Source organism: Ornithodoros turicata, chromosome 8 (assembly GCF_037126465.1).
Source record: "Ornithodoros turicata isolate Travis chromosome 8, ASM3712646v1, whole genome shotgun sequence".
NCBI classification, from domain to species: Eukaryota; Metazoa; Arthropoda; class Arachnida; order Ixodida; family Argasidae; genus Ornithodoros; species Ornithodoros turicata.
In genome coordinates this window covers 40,683,557-40,707,530 of record NC_088208.1, presented here as the reverse complement: position 1 = coordinate 40,707,530, position 23,974 = coordinate 40,683,557, and the positions used below count along the sequence as shown (strand labels likewise).

At 45.1% G+C, this 23,974-nt stretch overlaps 1 protein-coding gene across 1 annotated transcript in view; it reads left to right on the top strand.

Moving 5' to 3' along the window:
* Nucleotides 1–23,974, top strand: part of LOC135367370 (uncharacterized) — a 149,118-nt gene that overhangs the window by 59,491 nt on the left and 65,653 nt on the right. The gene's annotated exons all lie outside the window — the stretch shown is intronic.

The window sequence follows — 23,974 nt, the reverse complement described above, 5'->3', positions numbered from 1 at the left end:
ATTAATATTAGCACGTTCTAAAGTACGTCTTTATTCGACAAACAGATTAGATGCGCATTTTTAGTGTGTCTTACAAATAGCGTCGTGCCTATTATTATTATGGTTATTACGTGTTTTTTTTTATTTTTATAAACTTAATTCCAAATTTCTTTTAATATTCTCTGTTCTCTTCTTTATGCGAGACGGAGAGAGAGCACTCTCACGAGAGTAACGATTGCTTTGGACCTCGTCTCCAGCAAATACATGATCGAATTAATCGAATCATATAACTCTTTAACCGGAACGCACTACCGTAAGGCTCGTGCGCATTATATGTCATGTAGAGCGACGTGCACGTCTCTGCCAGGTATAGATTGGTCAACATGGACAGATAAGACGCGCATTCGTAAATCGATAAATCTCTTTCTAATCATTACACGCGCTCTAAAGTATATGGCTCATCATTACGCGGAAGATAGGAAAGAACTGTGATGAATATAGGCTACTGGTATTCAGCGATGAGGCAGTTACTCCACAAAAGGAACGCGTTACCAGTTAAGTTACCGTGCAAAAAAAGTAATGAAGTTGTTAACGAAGTTAGATGTAATGGAAAGGAACTTGAAATTCCTAAGCTACTTTGGAAAAGTAACCGAGTTACTTTCAAGTTGCTCGCTACCTACCTAACATACACTTTTTAGCTACTGACCTTTCTATAATTAATTCAGATCTTGATCTCACAATGGACAGTGCAGGACGTTGTATAATAGTAATAGTTTTGATATACGAAAGCTATACCGTACAATATCTGATCTGACTCAAGAAGCCTAGATTTACGTGTTTCTTTAGAGAGGGATTTTGATCTCGTAATAAGAATCTTGAACGGAGCACAAAGCAGTCATTGAAGTCCTCTGCGCACATGTCGTAAAACCACCCCATGTTTTAATCACGATAAACAGTGCCCTGTGTCACTATAAATACACTGCTCGTTGCTGTGATGAGCGTCACATGAACTTCCTACTGTACACCACCACCATCATTCACCATTTTCTCCCCCTCAAGCAGTGGGATAAAGTGGGATATCCCACTACATCGTCATCAGTTATTTGTTGTTGTTGTTGTTCCCAATGTACGGTCAAAACAGAATTTGTAACGTTCACCGCGTAACAACGAGGGAGTCAGACGCGCGGTGCACGTATCGCCGGCGTGCGCGTGGCTGTCGTCTCACTAGGGAGGGAGGAAGCAGCTCGCGATGTTTGTAGACGAGAATCGAGCAAAGAAACTTTCCTCAAGTTACTTTGACAAACTTACCCCCCCCCCCAAAAAAAAAAGGAACGCATTCCTCAAGAAGTTACTGGAGCTCAAAAGCACGTAGTTAAGTTAAAAATTACCGAAAAAAGTAGCTTAGTTACAGTAACGAGTTACCCTCAACACTGCTTGTATTATGTTAGCAACTCTTTGCCTTCATCGTCCGGTTGGATAACTTGGGACTTGATGCTAGCATATAAAATACGACTCGCACTTGATCAGTTATATATCGGTCGCAGAGAGGAAAAAGAGGGTGAAAGGTCGATTCCGTGTTAGCGCCGCGAAGCAACTGTGGCTATGAGCGGCGTACAGATGTGGACAAATGGAGAGAGGACACCAGGAAGGAGTAGGGGAGAGGAGGGTTAGTACGCGTCCTGTGCCGACTTCAGGGGAAAGTGTGCCGGCATTCGCCTGGAAAGTCTTGGGAAAACCCGGGAGAAACCTCACAGCCGGTGGAGGAGATTCGAACCCACCACGTCCCAGTCTTCAGCACGAGCGGGTGAGGGTGAAAGAGAAAGAGGAGAATTTGGTGGAGCGTTCAGAGAGCGAAGGTGTTTCTTATAGTTTTCATTCGTTGTTATTACACTCAATCGCAAGCGCATTACAGAGGGGAGTGGGACAAAAGGAGGCACAAGACTACACAAATTATAATACTTGCGCATCTATTTATTTATTTGCCTATTCATTAATGAATGCCCACCAACAACCAGAGCTTGAAAAGTGGTGCACTCTTCACAACGAAAATAGGTAACACAACAGAAGATCGCAAAAAGTTACAGAAGGTCAGTCAGTACGCTCGAGAATGCAACATGTACGGCACTCCTGAAGTCTCGCGTCTTCATAAAAAATCTCGATATCTTTTGTAGCAATCTGGTTAAATTTAAGAATCATGAACGCTATAGAAAGCATCAAATACGAACACAATCTTCCGAAATCTTCATTTTATTTTCCCTTAAAATAAAATCGAATCAATGAAACACAATCTTATGACAGCAGGAGCTGGGAGACTGCTTTTCGAAACAAATCGGGGTTAGTTACCCGAACTGTGTTACGTGGTTCCACTCAACTGCTGTACGTGAAAAAAAAGAAAAAAAAATTAAAATAAGAATTCGCGTAACGCTAATGAAGGGATGTGAACTTTACAACAATGATCAGTGCGGGACGAAATGTAAGAACGCAGAGTGAAAAATTCTGTACTCACTTCGGCGTGTTGCATGAGATAGGTGCTATGAAAAAGGCACAGTGAAGTGATGGTAGACCTTCTTTCACTGATGTAATGCTGCTGGTGCTATGGTAGTTGGATAGAATAAAACGTTTAGAATGATTTCGATACCAGTAGCTAGTGTGAATTTTTTACCGGAAGTAATATATTCTACATCGGTTTTATATCGGTATCGTAGGTTTTGTTTGGTTTTCTTGAATTCGTTAATTGGTTCTATGCTTATGTGAGAGTTGTGTACAGCTGGAAGGAAAGTAGGAAGGGATCTGGCTATGTATGGTTACTCCGCTGCGACGTTCTGGTAGATGACGTACAAGGCATTGGCTTTCCTTGATGAGATTCAGACGGGGCTTCGTTGCAACGCATGCGGTCAAAATGGAGACAAACGAATTCTCCTCTAACGGGTTCTATGTATAGTAGGTGAACTGGTAAATCTCCTCCGGTGATCCTTCACTGGAGCCCCAATGGACGAACACTCCATCAATTTGTCCCTCCCCGTGATCGAAACACCTTCGTTCCACTCGCACGGGAGACGCTCCAGGAACACTCGATGCACATCCGAGAGGTCGAAAAAAAAAAAAAGAGAGAGAAATATTAGCGAGACTCATAGTGAAGCGAGTGATCTCCGTGTCGTCTTTGACCTCAATCATGTAGGTTGCTTCGAAACGGTTGTGAAAGTAGTTACTCAGTTACACTAGCACTTTGAATCGTAACTATAGCCAACGCTACCACTTTCCTTAACTTAGTGTGACTTAGATACTTTGAAGTTTCTCCTTAAGATCTTACAGCTACTTTCAACGAAAGTGCTAACTAGTTACAAACTCATTACTACCACAGAGTGACGCAGACTAATTTTATCTACTAGACTGAACCTCAAGCTCACGAGTGAGGTTAGCATTTCGACCTCGGTTTACAAGATTCACACCTCCACTCCTGAGCTTAGTTTGGTTACGCGCTAATCGTGATAATGATAACCAGTTACACGCTAGAGTTAGTTAATATAGTTTAATATAGTAGTAGTTAATACAGTAGTAGTAGTAACTGAGGTCAATGAATCATGGAAAGGAGAACACAACGAGCTCCTGAATGGTAATTAATTTCACGATGCGATCCAATTAACGTTTATTAATACCCATTGACACATTTGGAAGTTTCACACCGTTAAGACGCAATCGTAACAAAAACTAGCGCGTGAAATAATCTATTCCTGAAGGAGTTTCAAAGCAAGAGATCGTGCGTGACATTTTGAATGCAGACATAAACAACTGACAGTAAGCGTTTCTAACCATTAAGGCACCTATCTGTAGGTGAGATCTTGTCGACATCGAGTGCTTTTAACTCAACGTGTGCACGAACGAAGACGCAACTATTGAAGGGTAATTTAAACGAGTGCTTTCGACGCTTACTGCGAGGCTTTCGTTTTCCGAATACTTCTACGGGTGCATCGGACGTTTGTCGGCACTTTCAAAACGACTTCGGTCCAATGGTGGTTTGATTACCCTCTTTATCTCTCTCTCTCTGTTCCTGACATACCCAACGAGGCGCCACGAGGTCTGGACTCGGTGGCTTAACTCTAGGGCCCACTAATCGGACCTATTAACCGGTCTGTCTTCCGAGATATAAGAACTTTGTTTCTTACACGCACTGAGATTTGTGGCGTCTTTCTTGTAGAAGCAGCTCATAATGGGAGTCATTTCGTGTTAAGCTCTACACGAGTTTCATACAAGTGGACTGCTGCCAGCGGCGTGGCCTCATGCTGAAACACATACTTGAGTGGAACTGCAGCCAGGGACGCGGACAAGTGGGATCAAACATAAACGACAGGAGACCTGCAGAGTGGCAACTACCAGAAGTTTAATTAAACTTCTGCTAGTTGCCAGTCTGCAGGTCTGCTTTTATGGTTTGGTATGGTATTTTATACCATATATATATATATATATATATATATATATCTCACAATATACCTTATTTATATATGGTATGGTATGGTTGGTTTATGTTTGAACCCACATGTCGGCGTCCCTCAAGTATGTGCTTCAACCAACTACCCTGCTTCAACCCACCTCTTATGCTGAAAACTGAGAGGTGGTGTGTTCGAACCCTAGTACAGGCAATTTTGTCGGAGGTTTTTCCTTGGTTTTACCGGCAGACTTTCCAGACGGATGCCGGCACAGTTCCCCTCGAAGTCGGCCCAGGACGCACAATAGCTTCTCCTTACTGCTGCTGTACTGTCTCCGTCTTCCCTCGTCTGTACACTGCTAAAACTACAGTTACTTCGCGGTGTAACCTAAAAAAAAAAAAGGAGTCGTGCTCCAAGCTTCTTGCTCGGCCCGAAAAATCTCATATTTTAGAGTTAACCTACAATAAGACGGCGATAATGTCGCGACGGTGAGATCGTTTTAAACGGACGAAATTTCGTTGAATCCGGATCACAACAGGCTGCTTCGAAATCCTCCAGTGTCGACATTTGACAAAGTGCAGGAATAACGGTTGTTGGACGCTTGGGAAAAGAGAGTCACGATAAGCAACACTGAACGAGATCACTTTGAAAATAAGCTCCGCGCGCGACAAAAGCGTGGATTGACATCCTCTATCTCTTTTATCTGGACAATCGTTCGGTGACTTATGCCGTTGTTATCGATGGACAACAACGGCCTCTTTTGAGTCGCCCGTATAAAAGCGAGACGAGAGAGAGAAGAAAAATGACATTCATTTCGGCCGTAACCAGGTGGGAGTAATTAATGGACGTCTTAATTTATGGCTCCTCAGTGAAACCGACCTGCCTCCATAATCACCCTCAACCGCGAGCTGCTGGCCTAGGGTACAATACAGTGTTTTCGAATAGGGTATGCAAACGCCTTGGTACTCCAATGAAATTTGGGATCGTCACAGCGTATGCTCCAAATCCAATTCGTGGGACTTCTAGCCTGCGGCACTGTCACGATGTTGTACTCTTTCCATTTTGTTCTTTTTGTTTCTTATTTTTCTGATAAAATAGCAAACGGGCTCTTTGCCTGGCTTACCTTTCCTTTTTCTCCTTTTCTCTTTTTAAATAAACATATCTTCATCCCCCAATTTGTGTTTTGGGGGTGCGCCAAAGGTAGCTTGCGTCGCCTTCGTGATGTGCGATTAATTGCGAGAAATCCGCGGGAAATAAGTAAATGGAACGGACATCGTCTAGTATAAATCAAACGAAGATATCTGAGAGCAAAGCTAGCATTTCTCGAATTAACCTAATTTCGTACACAAAATGAATACTGTGGCTACCGCTTGATAAGGCTGCAAGCGTAAAGAGGCTCGCGTTTTAGGTTGCGCTTGAGAAAGTCTACAAAAAAAAAAATTATTGCGTACGCTAAAAGCGCCACTTGGGCTGGGCAACGATAACGATACCAGTGTCAGTGCCAGATGAGTCATATTATCTATCTTGTTGCAAAACTTGGTTCTGAGGCTGAAACACACAACAGACGAACACAACACGAGCATCAAGGAGCCTAAGAACATGAACAATTGAACTGTTCAGTTCGTGTTCTTAGGCACCTTGAGGCTTGTGTTGTGATCATCTGTTGTGTGTTCCAGCCTCAGGGCCGCTACCTTCCAACATGTTCACCAAATGCCGCTGCTTCGCACTTGTGTCGTATGTGTGTGTGTGTATAAGATGAAATGTAGGAGAGAATGTGAAGAGAGTGAGTCGAATGAGGCCCCCTGGTAGGTCGTCGGAAAGCAAGTAGATGCCAGCGTAGCGTAATTGGTTAGGGCACTCGACCGTCAATCGAGATTCTCGCCGCTGTCTAGCTTTTTCGACGACTGCCATATTTCAGTTGTTCATCACAAATAATTCTCTTTCACATTTTTGTCCCGTATGACTTTGGGACCAAGTCCTTTAAACGATGCACAGTCACAGTTGCGGTTCTAACGTGGAATAAACAAATGGCAACTTCTTCCTATAGTGTAGCCTCTGCACAAGATCAACCCATTTGAGGCCAAGCGGAGGGACAGATTTTGGCGGCGTCTAATATGCGTTACTAGTTTGAGCGAGAAATATGGTGCCGTTTTAAAGATTGATTCAGAGGGGGGAGAAAATGCGGTCCTGATTAAGATAAATGGTGACCAAATTACCCGGCGCTCTTTACGGGCCAATCGACCTGGCGGACGGCCATTCATCCACATTTAGGTCCTCGGTATATATCCGATCACACGGGGACGCCGTAGGTAAACCACGGTTATTGTGCAAACAATGAAAATTAACTCCGTCGATTAACGAAGGTGGCAAATCATTATCTTACTGGGCAAGCAATATCGAGTCTTTCCCGTCCTGCCAACAGATCGCGAATATGATGGTTTAGATTAGATTTAGCCGAAAAAAGGGAGGAATTGAAACTCGTCGCTGGATCCGCTGCCACGAAACACTAACCCTTAACACTACCCCTGCCCTGTAACGATCTGTTTAACTAGAACGGTTCTCCAACGTACACAGCAGGTACCGGTGTTGACGGAGAACGATATTGACTAAGGTTGCGCCGTGTGGGCCCCTTATCCTTCAGACAAACTCGCTGCGGTTCGTGTTATTATTGCTGTATGTATAGTTACATTTAGTACTGATACGCAATAGCAGAGTGGCTACGTAGTAGTAGCATTAGATGAGTACCAAATATGATGAATTCTTTTTATATATATATATTTCTGTCTATTCGTTTTTGTATTTCTGGGCGATGGCATGCTCGGAAAAAGCAGCAACAACAACAAAAAAAAAAAATGAAATGAAGGAATACATAAAAACAACTATTAACCGTGCGCTTCGCGAAGAGGTTGAAGGGATTTCCTGTAAAGCGTGCTTTGCCTGCGTAGCAGACAGGCTTTGTGGGAAAAAAGCGTTTGGTCCCGATTTTTGTTACCGAAGTTCGCCCAAGGTTGCCTTTCAAGACGTTAATAAAATATTTTATCAATGCCGATGCCGATGAAAAGACAACGGTATCAAAATTGGGAGATAATGTTATCTGAAGAAATGGTAGTGGTAGTACGAGTTAGTACAAAGCAGTGGTAGTAACACAAGTGGAACTTGTAAGAAATTGCCCCTCAGAACAAGCTGGGCGTGAGCTTCAATCTGTATCCTTTCGAAACGCTTCGTGTGGAAGGCATTGAACAGACCTTTTCTCCATTAGCTTTACTAGATCCTAGAACTTGGCAGTTTTACAGCAACTACTTTTTAATTTGAGAAACGCTTTACGAAATGCTTTTCGTCTTTCTCCCTATCCCGAGCTTGTCGATCGGAACTCGTCCGTGTACGCCAACAACGTGGTGGCATCATACACGTGGCTGAAGACGAGGCACCGTGCGAGGTGATTAATTAATTAATGAGACGACGTGATGAGATCAAGCGCACGTTAAAGAACCCTCAAGTTGGCAAAATTAACCGGCCATCCTCGCGTTGCTCACGGTCACTTTTGTCACGCGACATCAAACTTAGAATTATTAATGACATATTTAATCAGTTTCTAAGGACCCCGCGTCATAAATGTCATCTTACGCGGCTGCATCAATGGCGTAGAGAAAAAGAAAATTCGGGAGAGATCCTCTAGTTTAATTAATGCACCAATGACGGAGAGGTAAAAAATAAAATCTATATTTTGTTTCCGGTACGGCTTCTAGATGTTCGTCGTCGTCGTCGTCGCCGCTTTGAAGACGCCCAGGCGTGCAACATCTGCCGTGGATTCCCTCAGCTGGCGACAGCATTTCCAAACCACCATCGCGTATATAATAAACACAGGCTGGTGGATTGAGTCGTTTCTCGAGAAAGACTTTCTTCGCCGATTTCACGCCCTTCTTCTTGGAGCCCAAATACGGCGCAAGTTGATGCTCTTCTCGAGAGTGGCTCCACATTGTAAAAAAAGAAAAGAAAAGCAAGCACTGCTTCCACGAGATCTTTCACACTCCGCAGAGAGAAATGCACCCTCACTCCTTTTAAACAGAGGGAAAATGTCTTCTTATGGCTTATCAGTTAAGGTTTTGTACATGAGTATCTAATCACGAATGATTCATTGGATGACTGAATTTAAGAAGTAAGGGTGTCTTTTTCTTTTTTGATTCCGCATTAACTCTGGCGACGCACCAAGCAACTTTTGCTATGGGCGATGTAGAGACGTGAAGAGATGGAGAGAGGCGTGGGTGGGATTAGTAGTCCTGGGCCGACTTCAGGAGAAACATTCATTTTGCCCGAAAATTCGGGGATATCATCGGAAATCATCATCCAGGGATAGTAACCAACCAGCCACCTCACAGTGTTGGAACTGCTGCTAACGACCAGATCTTCTCTGCCGCGTCTTCCCACAGAATGGAAGCAGAGTGGCGCCTTTTCAGAGAAGCCACGCTAATCTAAACCTTTGATGGCGGTAATGTTGAGAGCCGGGTCCGAGAACAGCAAAAGTGGCCGAAAATGTTGTTGTTCGTTGATTGGCTAACGTTTTCTCTCTGGCGAAACAAACCGCTTGGGAGCCGCGCATAAGGATGCCGCATAATTGAGCTGCTAATGAAAGCAACCCATTTTAACGCCTCATTAGCATGCCCCACGCTTGTTTAGATGCGGAGAAAAAGGAAAAACGTGACAAGATGCAGTTTCCTAGAGAGTATTTTACGCAGCGTTTCGAACAAGCCGACGCTAGGTGCACACTCTTTCCAACGGGAAGTGTTTTTTGCCTTTCTCGCGCGGTTTAGTTCCGCCACAAAAGGAGGGTCTGCTTGACTCTCCGTAAATTTTCATTCGCTATAGTCGTGAATAATAAAAGTAACGAATGAGATCACTCTTGTCTCGCTGGTTTATTCGAGTTAGTACTGAGTAAGAGCGTATTCTGCGTTCAAACTGTAATAAATAATTATCGAATACAAGTATCGCAAATGAAGAGCAATGTGTTTTGTCATAATTACCTCCACTTTACGCGCACGCACTCAAAATTCGAAATCAGCAGACAAATAAGCCTTCACCAAAACACGAAGCCCAGTATTTTCGAGCAGGCTAGTCGAACAGCGCTGACGTTCATGCCGAGTAGTACTTATGCAACAATGGGATTCACTTCCGACCACGTCACGGGGTGCCACTCGCGGACTGATCTGGAAACATCCGAGACCGCCTAATTCCGTCCGAATATTCGCCGCCTATTGACGGATAGGATCCTGTGGACTTAGATTTTGCATGATTTGAAAGTGCGCGGAGAACGTCACCAACGGCACCGTAGCTGCGCGAACAAGTGCCGTTCGTCATACAGAGATGGCGCTTCTAATGACGATAGTGGCGCCATCCTCTAGACTTGTCGTGCGCCTCACACTGGTGGTCAATTGGGTAGTCCGCGTGCTCATGAGTGGCGCGTCGATGCCGAGCGCGTGAGACAAGCGATAGCAGCGTGGGAAACATAACATAATTTGTGGGATAGATTCTTTTTATCTTCGTTTCTCAACTCCGCGAAGCAACTGTGGCTGTGAAGGACGAGCAGTTGGTGTGAGGAGAAAGGAGTGGGAGACGGAGGAGCGGGAGTATGTGCCTTGGGCTGACTTCAGTGGAAATCACGCCAGCGTCCGTGTGGAAAAGCCGGGAAAGACCTCAGAGAGCGGGATTCAATCTCAGAATCGCCTCAGTCTTCAGCGTGACATTCAGTTGCCACCAACTAGAGAAACTGGGTCGTGTCTCTGGTGCGGTCACACTAGTCAGGACCTCTCTTACTATCTGTCCCTTGTCCACCTCGACCTCTGTTTGTCTCGTGGCAGGAGCATTTGCTTTTGCAGGGTGAGTTTCAATCTCCATTGAAGAGAGCGCCACTGACGAGGTTCGCGAGGCTCACTCTTGATATTTACCTTTACAGGATTGCCACTGTCGTCACATGACTGCTGGGAGTTTCATATTAGCGATGTTGGTATTCCGAGTATAGGCAAAGAGCGACGCCAGTCTGCTGGCGCGTGCAACTCACGTGAGAAAACTTTGAGGGGTGTTGGTGTAGGAGGATTGGTAGGGGGGCGTTAGGTGATGTGATGTGGTACTGGGAAAATCTACTTCTCTGGCTTCGTTGAAATTGCGTTCGATGCCAGTTTCTTCGGGCGAAAAAAAAAAAGAAAAGAAAAATCAATCACACGACGCACCCGACGATGAAAAAAATACATAAACATCGAAAGTAAGGCTCATTCTGACCCACACTTACCTAGAAAAGAGAAAATCACTTTCGAAAAGGCGAGATGTTTTTTAACCGCGCGACTAAAAAAAAGCGCTAAAGAAAGCGGAACAAAACTGCTTTTGAATTGTGGGCGGGAAAAAGTCATCTTATGGAAAAAGCTGACACGCCCTGGAGCGTTGATTCTGAGGCTCCCTGAATCTGTCAGAAGCGAAGCTGCTTGTATTTTAAACGCGCGTTGCTCTTCTCTTCTTACGCTGCATTGTTTCTGAGCGGAAGACGGCGTCCAATTTTTAATGGAATCCTCGGGGCATCCTCAAGTGAGAATTGTATGAGCAGATAGGTGCCGATAAACCCGGGTGCTGGCGTCTTCTTATCTCGGATGCCATCGGTAGTTCCTCCCCATTGAAAACCATGTAATGTAACTGTGTAGTGTTCAGTGCTTTGGGGCCCTTCTAGCTAAGGGCGTCATAAGAGCCAGAGAGTCTTGTAAAGTTTTTTTTTTTTTTAATCCCCGAAATAAACGAGAAATTTACGCCGGGTAGTCACCGGGCAAACGTGAATGGTCACCCGTGTTATATACAGTCGCGTTTGGTACGGAGATATAATAATTTCAATACGCCCATTTAATCCGTCGTTTACCCCCATGATGAGGATGATGAGTTTCCCTTTATATAGGGTATCCTTTAATTGTAGCGATCGCTGGCATCATGTAGTCATGTAGCGCGCATTGTTTACTTTCTTTTTCGAGAGTCTTTGTCGTCGGCCAGGAGTTCTTTTCATATGGTAAAATGAATAATGAGCTGGGAGCGCATTTGCAGATGTCATTGGCAGAAAAGCTCCCCATTAACTGCTGTGTCGCATTTCAATAAGAATTGCCGACAAAAACACGCCTCTCTTTTTTGGGAGGAAAAAAAAAGCATCCCGGAGCACGTGGAGGCTTTGGAGCCGTGCCAGCCCATTGTCTCCTTGGTGGCTGCAAAAGGCGTCCCTGATGGCAACCGCTCTTTAAGGATCGTTTACGCGCACTCTTCCGTGAAGGGACAGACGCCCCTACGAAAGAGGTCTACCAGCATACCAAACCGCGCATCAATCTCTATGGGCTGTATATAAGACTCGTCAACGCGCACGTAAACTTTAGTTTTTGCTGGGAAGGAACATTGGGTGGAGCTCTACAGGTGGTACACAATGGACAATGTAAGACTGTTCATGTTCGAATCTGTGTGCTTTCCGTTGGGTTTTCAAGCCGAGCGAGTGAAAATGTCTGGGAAGCACTTTTCGCGTGATGACTATTCTAAAGGCTTATAACGACGTTATTGAATGTGGAATTAGTTAGTGGATTTTTTTAGCGGAGAATATGGTCTACTGTCAAGGTGAACACAAGCGTATAGACCCCTCTTATGTAACGTGTCCTACGTAAGTCAAGGCAAGTCGGACACGACAACGTTGGGTCAATACGAAAGTGCTGCGGAAACATATCGTTTTCGAGACGCTACTCTTGAATAGTAAAACAGTAACACAACTCGTAACGGAGACGATTGCTGCTAATGTCACAGACATCGTTTGCTCATGTTTCATTCATACAGGACAATTATGTGTCGTCTGCTCACAAAGATTATTCCACATCCTCCCGTGGACAGGTGTCCATCAATAATGGCGCCATTTTGTGCGTCCAATCGGAGATCAATTTCGATTTCCGGGCGCACAAAACAAGCGGCTGCCATGGGAGACGAGGCCCTTCTCAAGAAATGAAACCACCATGCAAATACGCCTTTCTTTCATTTTTTCAACTATCATCGAACGTGGACGACAAAAGCCTTTCCTGGAGACTTTCATCTCGAGTCGCGTAATTTGGCAGAAGGAATGTCGGTTATCCCACGTGTCACGTGAAAGAGTGGGATAGTCTAGGTCGACGAAACAAAATGATGCTAGTATCTAATCGATGTGGTGGTTAAAGAAAGAAAGATGAAAGAACGAGCGGAAAGATTTGGTAGTCCTTGCCCCAAGCAGCACAATGTGCCGAAAGCGCGAGTGCATAGGGGTGGCCGGGTAGATCGAGGCCCCTGCCACCTACGCACATGTACTGTAGCTTTGGGTACAATCCGTTGCTTGAGAACAAAACCATATATACAGTCGATACACAGTCGACAACGATGTAGAACAGCCTGGAAGATGTGCGAATACTAGATTGAGAGAACATGCTGCTTCGATATAATGCAACATCCCCTCAGGTCACCTTCCGGTGCATTGTAGAACTCGTGGCTGCGAGCGAATGTTCAGAGATACTACGATTGAAGCCACATTTCACACCCAGATCGAGAGTGAAATCTATAAGACCTTTCTGATAAAAGGAAAAGAGGAAAAAAGTTGTATCAACATATCGTCCATTGATTTGAAAGAAGAGGAGATGCTCTTTTCAAAAGAGTACAGGGGCGTGTACAGGGTGTTTCAGTTAACTCACCGGGCTAAATAATTCGCGAACGGGTACACCCATCGAGTATATATATATATATATATATATACAAGTATCTGTCCGATACCACCTACAAGCTGCGCGCCGTGTGAATGGGTGGGAGGCGCTCATTATTTAAATAAAAATTCAAATGAGTTTCGTCAAAAAAACATACCTTCTGAAGCAGGACGCGGTCGGCATTAAAATGGGTACCACCCCTTTTGGGACCGTGAGTGGACACCTTTTAGAAACAAATCTGCTACCGAAGCGGGTCATCTGCTGAGTAATTAATTGGTTTCGGTTTACAAATTTTTGTAGCGGCTGCACTCTTAAAAATGAACTTCCCCGCATAGCACGGTCCTAGCCAACCATCATTGCGTATGATATCGTTGTCTGCCCTGATTGGTTGAAAACGGGAGGCGTACGCCTTTTCTGTGACAATTATGAACAGCATAAGTGTCACAAAAAAGGCGTACGCCTCCCGTTTTCAACAAATCAAGGCAGTTAACGATATCATTCGATATTATGGTTGGCTAGGAGCGTGCTATGCGGGGAAGTTCATTTTTAAGAGTGTGGTCGCGGTGAAGCGCAAAAGGACGTAATTCATTGTTGTAATTCATTCCTGTAAGGACGTAATTCATTGGTGGATAAGGGAGTGGAAGAGACCACCTTCCACTTTGCGCTTTCCACACATGAGTAGCCATAACGGTATCATTCTGTGCAATGGTTGGTGGTGACGAAAACCGGCTTGCCGTTGTTGGCAACGGTTGGCCTTCAACGCATAGCACGCTCGTAACCAACCACTATCCCCGAATGACATCGTTCTGCCCCTGATTGGTTAAAACGGGAGGCGTACGCCTTTCAGTGACACTTGTGCAGTTATGTTCATTGTCACAAAAGGGCGTACACCCCACGCCTTCCACAAAATCAGGAGCGTTAACGGTATCATTCTGTGTCTTCACCGTGCCATGTGGTGGCGACCTGTTTTAAGAACGTACAGAGAGTATGAAGAAAGTATACGAGCTAACATATAGCGAATATTCTACGCGTAATGCCTCTTGAAAGTAAACCGAAAATTTCTCGGAGGAAAACTTGTGACGCGTGACTGCGTTGTTGTTGTTGTTCGTTGTCCTTTCCTCCTCCTCCTCCTCCTTCTTTTAGTGTGATGTGCTACGGAGAAACTAGCTAACGAGGAGTCATTGGGCGGTTCGTTCTGTGGCGGGGAACGAGGCGTGAGTCACCCGTTGTTCTCGATCACGTGGCCCCGATGGTTGTTTATCACCCTCTGCCAGGAGCAGACGACCACACCTCTGCCTTCATAATGGTCTATCAGCACCGCCCTCCCCAAACATCAACAAGGACTGTTTCTAATACCCCATCAAAGGGTATACCTTGTATGAAGCAACCTCTTCGTCCGAATAACAACGCCACCAATATGAGTGACGTCATTTTACTCTTATCTCGAAACGCAGACAGCTTTGATTACTTGATAGCTTGTACACTCTAAAAACAGAACTTCACCGCATAGCAGGTAGTGCGCCAATCATTGCCGCGAACGGTAGGGTTATCGCTTTTGATTCGAGGAAAGAGGGAGGCGTACGCCTTTTTGTGGCAATTACCATATACCCAAATTGCCACAAAAAGGCGTACGCTCCCTTCTCTCCTCGAATCCGAAGCGATAACCCTATCATTCGTGGCAATGGTTGGCGCACAGCGTGCTATGCGGTGAAGCTTTGTTTTTTTAGAGTGCGGCCAACAACGGCAAGCTACCTCGACACCCCCCCCCCCCCCCCCCTTTGTTTTTAGAGTGTACACTGACAAAGGTACATGGTCGACGTGGTTGGTGCGACTATATTTTGGATTTTTATTCCGCGTTAGTACCGCGAGGCAACTGCAGCTGTGAGCGGCGTCCAGACGTGCACTCTTAAAAATGAACTTGACCGCATAGCATGCCCCTAGCCAACCATAACCTCGAATGATACCGTTATCAGCCCTGATTTGTTGAAAACGGGAGGCGTCGCCTTTTTTGTGTGACAATTATGGACAGCATAAGTGTCACAAAAAAGGCGTACTCCTCCCATTTTCAACAAATCAGGGCTGATAACGGTATCATTCGAGGTTATGGTTGGCTAGGGGCATGCTATGCGGTCAAGTTCATTTTTAAGAGTGTGGACAGAACTGAACTAGTAGGGGAGAGAGGCAGTCCTGGGATCTGTCAGGAGAGTTTGTTGGAAGACCCCGTGAAAACTAGAAACAGCTCAGGTGGTGGTGAGATGCGAACCTGGGACTTCCGAGACCGCGTATTCCGCGCATTGGAGCCGCCCCCAGCGAGCGGGGAATTGTATCCGCGAGAAAAGGTCGATGCAATGTAGTTTAGTACACTGGTGTGGTTGGGTAGTTGGTAATGATAATCCATATGAAGCAGTTACAACAGCACAGACACGGACGAGGACTACTGCTTTACTTTCAGCTACTTAGGAAGCATACATTTTGTACATCTTAGGAGCTAGAGCCTGTTCGTCTGTCCTCTTTGTAACTTGTCCTGCCTATGGTATGACGTTCATCGTTGTCGCCTAGATAATCGATCTCTGCAGCTAGTAGGTCGACGGAAGAGGAGCGTACACAACATTCCTCTTCAATCAGATACGCTACACAAGGCCACAAACTTATGTGTCGCACAACTGGTACTTGGTGTATTCTTCGGCTACCTTTTTTTTTTAACTGTGCGCGATGCTATGTAGAAATGCAGTTGACAGCAAGAAGAGAAGGTCAATACCATATGTGGCAAGAGAAGGGCAATGCAATGTATTTGGTGCAAGTGATGTGGTTTTGCTGACCTCACACCAGTGAAGCGGAAATCTCCATTTTCTTTTTGCTTTAAATCAATCAGTCGAGAGAAGAGCAATGACCATGTAGTTGGCAGTAACGAGAGAAGCGCAATACTAATTTTTAGTGAGTGTACCTCCGACAACATTTGAGCCCAAACTGACCCGTTTTATAGACCCACAAAAGTACCTACTTTGTTTTTGTTTTCACTCGGGCTCAAAACTTTCTTAAATAACATTTTCGCGGACGAGAAGTCAGGTCGAGTGAGTTATCTGTGTAACCATTTTGGCCTCGTGTAGCACATACGAAGCGGGATGTACTACATGTGCGGGGTAACGAAGCTTCCTAGAGGCTTCGTTAAAGCCTATTTTATAAATTCCATTTGACAAAGGCGCCTATGTTGGCGTTAATCTAACCCAAGGCAACGGTGACACGATTCCAATGGGATTTCTCGTTCATCCCCGCTCTGTTTACGGCGCGTGTCGTCCAAAGTAATTCTGCCATCGATTAGAATGTCAGCTATTCCAGCCCGCTCCTCCACCCCTCATCTCTATTTCCTTTTTCTTTCTTTTTTTTTTCTCTCTCTCTCTCTCTCAGTGGAGTGGGAGTGATTTGCATCAAATACTTGCTGGTTGACATTGTCGACTGCCACCGTCATCCGATTGGCCCTCATATATATATCTGAACGTACGCATCTACAATACCACTGTCGTGGAAAGATAAACGGTTGTTTCTTGACCTCCTGCAAAAGTCGTTTCCACGATAAAACTATGCACGGACTGTGGTTTTCGGCTTTAATTTTTAAACCTGGAAGGACCGTGTTATCTGATAAAGCAACTAATATAAGTTCACTTCCCACGCTTCGTGTATTTCCACGGACAATACCAGCCGAAAATGGCCATGGGAGACAAAGAGACCTCTCTGGACACCCTGAACACGTAACAACAAAAATATAAGACACCGAAGCTTTCCTTTAATGGTTACAAGCTTTCATGCAGTGGACTGCACTTCGTCAGGACTGCATTTCGTCGTGCCTGACGAAATGCAGTCCACTGCATGAAAGCTTGTAACCGTACAAGGAAAGCTTCAGTGTCTTATATTTTTGTTGTTACGTTTACCAAGTGGACCTTGACCCAACCCCTACTTTCTTCAACTGACACCCTGTACATTGAGATTTCCGACGTTTTATGAGAAAGTGAACGAATAGAATCTAAATGATTCTTATTAGTTTAAACTTACAGGTAAAATTATATAAGGCATTAATTCGCATATCTACCGGGCGGGTGCTATGAATTGAAGAGCGAAGAAATCGTGCAATCAGGCTCGGTAGTGACGTAATATTGCAAGATAGACATCGCATTGAACATTGCATTGAACCTTGTGTACGTTCTCGTGCATTGTTCTTAGAAATTTGCGTCCAATATTCCGTGCATATTTAGAAATACGTCTCGAAACCTGACTGATGTTGTCCTGCAGGACTTCATTACCGTAATCGAAACATCAGTAGCGGAGTCACGGAACACCTCCAGTAAGGATCGATTAATTTATGCGAATCTTTCGGCTGAACATGTACCCTATCACCGGATGGAACGAGGTCAAAACGAGATCATGATTTTCGGAGCCACTTTTTGTTTAGTGGCACGAAAATCACGCATCTTTACAGTAACACATTAGAGGAAGAATATTGAAATCCGCCTGAAACAGCAAGTATCGCCTGTTTTCAGATGGCGAGCGCATGTACACATGCGCAGAGGTGACGATGCGGGACTGTCAGATGATGGGAAGGAAATGTTGGCCTCCAAAACTGATGGCAAATATTTGTAATTGCTTTTCGAGCGGGACTGAGTCAATATCACGCGATGTGCATCGGACGCTGCTCAAAACAAAATAAAAGGCGTCGCGGTATTCTTAGTTCTCGCTCTCTGAAGCCGAGAAAGTGTGCGAACTTGGCTTGCTCCTCAAATTCCGGAAATCTCCGAACGAAGAGAAAAGCGCCACTTTTATTTTAACGCAAAATATTTCGTGTTTCCCAAACCAAAGGCGCACTCGATAGCCAGGATGACATTTTTTTTTTTCCCTATAGCAGCCGAGCGCTGTTATACATTTTAGAACGCTTTCGTGGAGAGGCTAATCTGTCCTCCGAAGCTACCTAGCAAAATATTGTTGTTTCATTAATATAAGTAACGGCAACGTCTCATGATATGCGCATGAAAAGTCATGCACGTGACACACACTCACGAAGCAGGCGAACGAAGTTGGTGGCGCCCTCAAAAGTCTCAATCGAATAATTTGAGACGACGTACAGCATTGTTTACTTTTATTTATTTTATTTTCTATACTTATTTTATTTATCTACATCTATTTATTATTTATTTTTACAGCCTTATTTCAAAAGTGGTACGAAGGACAACGCAGAGAAGTCCAACCCCTTGTCATATAAAGAAGGAATCCCCATTTATGAAGCTTTTGTCCCGCCGTAACGACGCCCGATTCATCCACCGACTCCACCCTCTGTACCGCTTCCCTCTAATGAGCTTTCACCTGCCCTGGTTACGAGCGTCTCTTTTTGGGCCCCTTTATATACCCGAAAACGCTGGCAAATTTAATCAAGAATCGACTTTTAGAGCATTGGAGTCTGGAGTATAAACACTCTTTTCATTCTTTCTGGTTCTACGTTTAAATTGCGCTGTGTTCAGAAATTGCAAAATACTTACCGGCTCCCGTGGCATAGTGGTTATAGGATGATCGCTTTTCACGCCGAGACTGGGAGGTGACGCGGGTCTCAGGTTTTCTCTGGGTTATCGGGCAAAGTTTTCAGACGAATGTCGGCACACAGTTCCCCTTGAAGTCGGCCCAGGACGCATACTAACTCCCCTGTCCCCCCACTCCTTCTTGCTGTCCTCCACGTATGTACGCCGCTCATAACCACAGTTGCTTCGCGGCGCCAAAACGAAATAAAAATATTATTTCTATATCTGTATGTCAGGAGTACATAGGATGTGACTGACTAGAGTTGAGGTGCTCTCCGAAAGAAGTGCGGAGAAGGTGCTCTCTCGAGGCGTTTGTTTTCACAGCGATCTGTTCTCGGCACGCTGACCTGGAAGGTCTCACGCGTTGGCCGGACTTAATTCGTAGATCATATGCAGGGCGCTTTTACTGATTCATTTCCTTCGGACAAATTGTTCCTCGTTTATCTCGAGACGCGAGGCCTTTCCTCATCTTAGGAGCCGTGTGACATTTCACGGTTATTACAGAGGCTCAATGATCGACGAGTCCATGTTTCATTCTCCACGGAGAATTTTCGCGTCGCGTGTTTATCGGCGGCTTTCGGTGAATGTCACCAATGAAAAATGATAACGCAATAATCTTCCAAAACGGAGAAAGAAGATCGTCCCGCTAGACCGGAGTAGCGGGCAGTACCTGCTTCCGGACGAGCGTCTCAAACGGAGAGGCTTCCAGGAGCTAGAATAAGCTGGAAAAATACTCGCATTGCAGTATCACTCCATATCAATTCGCCTTCTTTAGCGTGTGTACAGTAGGCATGGACATAATCATATAGTCTGTAATCATACTCGTATCATCACGTTGCGCGATCGTAAATTGCAGTTGCATTTCTGCGGGAAAGGACGCATACTAACCCTCATGTCCCCCACTTCTTCCTGCTGTCCTCTCTCCATCTGTCCACATCTGCACGCCGCTCATAGCCACACTTGATTCGCTGCGCTGACACGGAATTTTAAAAAAGAAAGAAAAAGGTGCAATGCAGAAGCAAAGGTCTAAACTGCCCAGCCTGTAAAGCGTGCTTTGCCTGCATAGCTAGCTGGTAGCGAGGAGAAGCCGTCTTAAATAACGTCACGAAGAATTTTGGGGCACATATACGAATATATTAAAAATAATAATAATAATACCAAAAGCCAGGCCTCATGTGACATAAAAATGTGACATATTTTTACGATCCTACGCCTTTCTATCTTCCTCGGCGAAATATTATCCAGAAGTATCACAGACGAGGTGCGAAAGTTAACGTCGGCCTTTGACATATACTCACTACGTTTTGCCTATAGGGAGGGGGGCCACATTCCCGTGTGGAATGGGTGGTGATAAAATAAAATTATGCTTACGAGTGGTTAAAATTACCAGGGGATTGATCAAGTGGGTAGAGCATGCACTCGTTTGTTGTAGCTCCAAGGTCACACTAAATACTGGGGGAGTGGATGTGCGTTTCCCTCGGTTCCCCGGCAGACTTTCCAGGCGGATGTGAGCCACATTTTCACTCCTTCTTGCAGTACTCTCTGCACCTGTTCACGTCTTTCATAGCCACGGTTGGTTCGCGGCGCGAAGACGCAATAAACCAATAAAAAAGAAATAAACAATTTGAGGATTCGTTGTGTACGTACAAATCGCATCTATGTTCATTCCAATCGATTTATCACCGGAGCAGGAAAAAAAGCAAAAATACCAATTTTGGTGGGAACTGGCCTCACCTGCTATAGAATAGCAGATGACGGATTCGGTGCAGGGAGTGGCTTCGGGGAGACGATGAAAAAAGCCCAGTTGGAGGCCCCCCCATCCATTGTGTCTCCCGCTGATGTTGTTGTGCAATGAAATGAGGGAGCTTCGCCTACGAGGCGTCAAAAATGAAACTTTCTGACCTGATGCCATAAATGTGGATCCCGCACGTTCCCGACCGGAAATTATTTGCCGTTTCCGCCTCAGGTTGTCTGGGGCAAAATTTGCTCGCGTCACCTACGACAGCAACTTGGCAAACTTCCTTAACTGCACGAGCAGATAAGGAAACAGGGAGCAACTCGAGTAGCGTATCTGCTATCATACATTCCATTAGGTAACTAGAAACTCCTCCTCCTATGCGGGCACACGTTGCACAATTCCGTCCAACGAACGAAACGGAGCATCGTTCAAAAAAGAAAGGCTGTCCTCTCCTGCTGTTCTTATCTTCATCTCTCCGCGCCGCTCATAGGCTTCGCAGTGTAGCAAGGACATTCTGCGAAACGCGTTTGAATGATTATGGGCCGTCTTCCCATCCTCCTCTTGGGCCATGAACCCGCGTTTCGGTGCCATTGTAGCTTCTCCTTCCTTATTCTCTCCCCACAGCTGTCACGGACGGACTTACACGGCCGTTGGAGGGCCCAATAAAGCTACCGCCTTAAAGAGAAGTAACCGCTGGAGTACTATTTGAGGCACAGTAGGAATACTCGAGTGTCAAAGCAACTTAAAGCGTCCCAATTTAGCGCCATGTAAGAACACTCGATTTAAAGGTCATTGTTTGAAACGTCATGCGAGGCTGCACATCGATTACCATTCGCTGCCTAGGCTAATGATGCGCCTAATCGGCCTGCTCGTGCTCAATATGCAAACATCAACGACAATGAGCGCTTAAGAAGTCACCGGGCGACCTGCTACATCTCATTGGCGCATTCAGTGCTCTCGTTTGCTGCATCAAAATCGGGGTTCTACGTCGATAGACAAATATGAACATCCGATTATTTTTTCTCCGAGGGAACAAAAACACACGTTGCTTTTAATGTTCCTATAACGCAGGAACTTCCACAGTGTTGTTGGCGTCCCCAATGGGGTCTTTTCCAGCAATTCGGACCTGTACGCGGACGAGGGTATCAAATGAAAGATTTCTCACATCAGTTGTTTTTTGTGACGGGGTGATATATTACTTACACATTTCACGCAGTGTGTAACCGCACAGCCGTCAAAAATTACGAGCTTCGCATGAGCAATAGGGAGCTTTAGCTAATCGTTTTCACTCAAACGGATCGCGAAGGGTTTTGCCGGTGCCTAACGAGATGGTTTGGTTCTGAATCAGTTCACCTTCCCACTGGTCACACGAGATGCGATTTGCGAACTGTTTTAGCGGAAACGATTCACCAAATTTCACTAATGTTGTCCGCTGTACAGAAATTATGTGCACGAGGCGCGCCACAAAGGGAAGATGAACGAACAGTTTGTTTCCTCGCCAAATTGTCCGCTTTATTTCCAACTGGTGCGACACGTAGTCGAATTAGCGACATATCCAGCACACGAAGTATGCATCGACATTAATTGATATGGAATGAACAACTGAAATATGGCACTCGTCGTATTTCAGTTGTTCATGTCTTAGGCACCTTGAGGATTGTGTTGTATTCGTCTGTTGTGTGTTTCAACCTCAGAGCAGTTACTTTCTATGGAGATATGGAATGTTTTCTATTGAACTATGACGGGCTTTCTGTCTCTGAAGCCGGACGTTGATTCAATTTCAAATTTATTTTCCTTTCGGATGGGAGAGAGTAAAAAGCCAGAAGGCTTGACGGAGACTCTGCTCCCAAGAATACATCGTACAGCGGCATTACAGAGAAATTATACGCAACAAGCTCATAAACGATAGAAATCCGCTTAATCCACGGATATAAAGAAATGGCACAATTCCCGTTTAGGAAACATGGAAGCGTCTACTGGAGCACCTATAAACAAAGACGCCGACATGTACTGTAGTGACTGTTTTTTAATTTATCGTAATTACGCATTAAATGATTAAAAGCCTTTTTTATTTTTTATTTTTTGCGCAGTTAATAGTTGCATAAAAATTCATGGGGATGGTGCGAATTTGACGCGCAGTCTCTGAGGCTCGTCGGAACGGAAGCGTCGCCGAGCGCTGCCGCCGGGCGGCGTTCTCCCTCATTGTTCCCCACTCTCCCGTTTTGTCCCCTCAGTGTTGAGTCGGTGAAGGATAGGCGCTGACGGCCAGTCTCTCTATGTGTGGAACCGCGTGCCGCGTGTGACTATACACGCAGACATGCGCTCCACTGCTCTCCTCTTCCTGCTCCTCTTTTGGAACGGTAAGACAGTTCATCATTACAGTAGACGTGTTTTCGTTGAAAGACGGACATTCTTGGTGTCCGTCTGAGACTGCTGGTGCACGGACATCGCGCGACAGGCTAAATCTTCGCCAGTCTCGGCTGTGTGTAGTTTTCGTGTATTACGATTAGGAAAAGGAAGAAAGCGGTTGTACTTTTGGTGCCAGACGGGAACGACGAAGGTTGCTGACTCATTATCCCGTTGAGGCGGCATCTTCGAGGTTTATCGTAGTTCGTGTCGCAACGTAGAGTGCATCGGAAATAAGGATGATTCGTAGAACTTAACCGAACGAGAATGAAAGATCGCGAAGATCTGTCTGCATGGTCAAGTTTACTACGGTTGCTTTCATTCGAGATATAAATAGAGCAAATTACGAGGTCTGTGGGAGAAGATATAAGCCGTAAAGATATAAAGGGTAAGATAAGATATAAAACTAAAGCTACTTTTCAGGACCAACTCCGCAAACTCCAACTTTATTTTCCTTCTTTCCTATCATTTCCTCTTTGTACTCCAGGAGAGAAATCTGATAACGTGCTGCATGGCACTGTCTCTCACTTTTCTTCATTGTATGAATGTGGATTCTTGAATGGTTGCAGGGCAAGCGATACGTTTTGCACGTCAAGCCTTGATCCGGGGGTGGGGTGGGGTGAGGTGGGGTGTTTCCTCAATCCGCATACACATACATACAAAGAGCGAAGTTTTTTTGTTTTTGTTTTTTTCACTTTCCTATACCGCACTCCGTGGCACATCATAGAAAGCGAAGCGGAATGCCCCGTGGTTATCGTTCTTGACGTCCTTGTGGCCAATATACCTCGTGTCGGTTTGTTAAAGACTAGTACGAGAAAGTATTGCCTAGTAAATGCAAGGAGTGAACATAAGCTGGCAGAACTCGAGTTTTTTTTTCGTGGTAATATTGCGCGTCATCTGTTCGGTATATCTCATGAGTCAATGACAGCTATACTCACGAAATGCAGTCACTCTTCCATTTGCCGCGTATTTGAGGTAATTCGGAGAAAAACTTGCTGAGGTTAGCGTTATTTATGCGCCCCCTTTAAAAATTGCGCAAGATGAAAGACTTTCGGCTCACAAATTCCCAAAGTATCTCGCTGTCAACAGTCGGACTGCATGTGAGAAGGGCATGTGGACTGTATTGGACGAGTTTCGAGTCGTATGTGG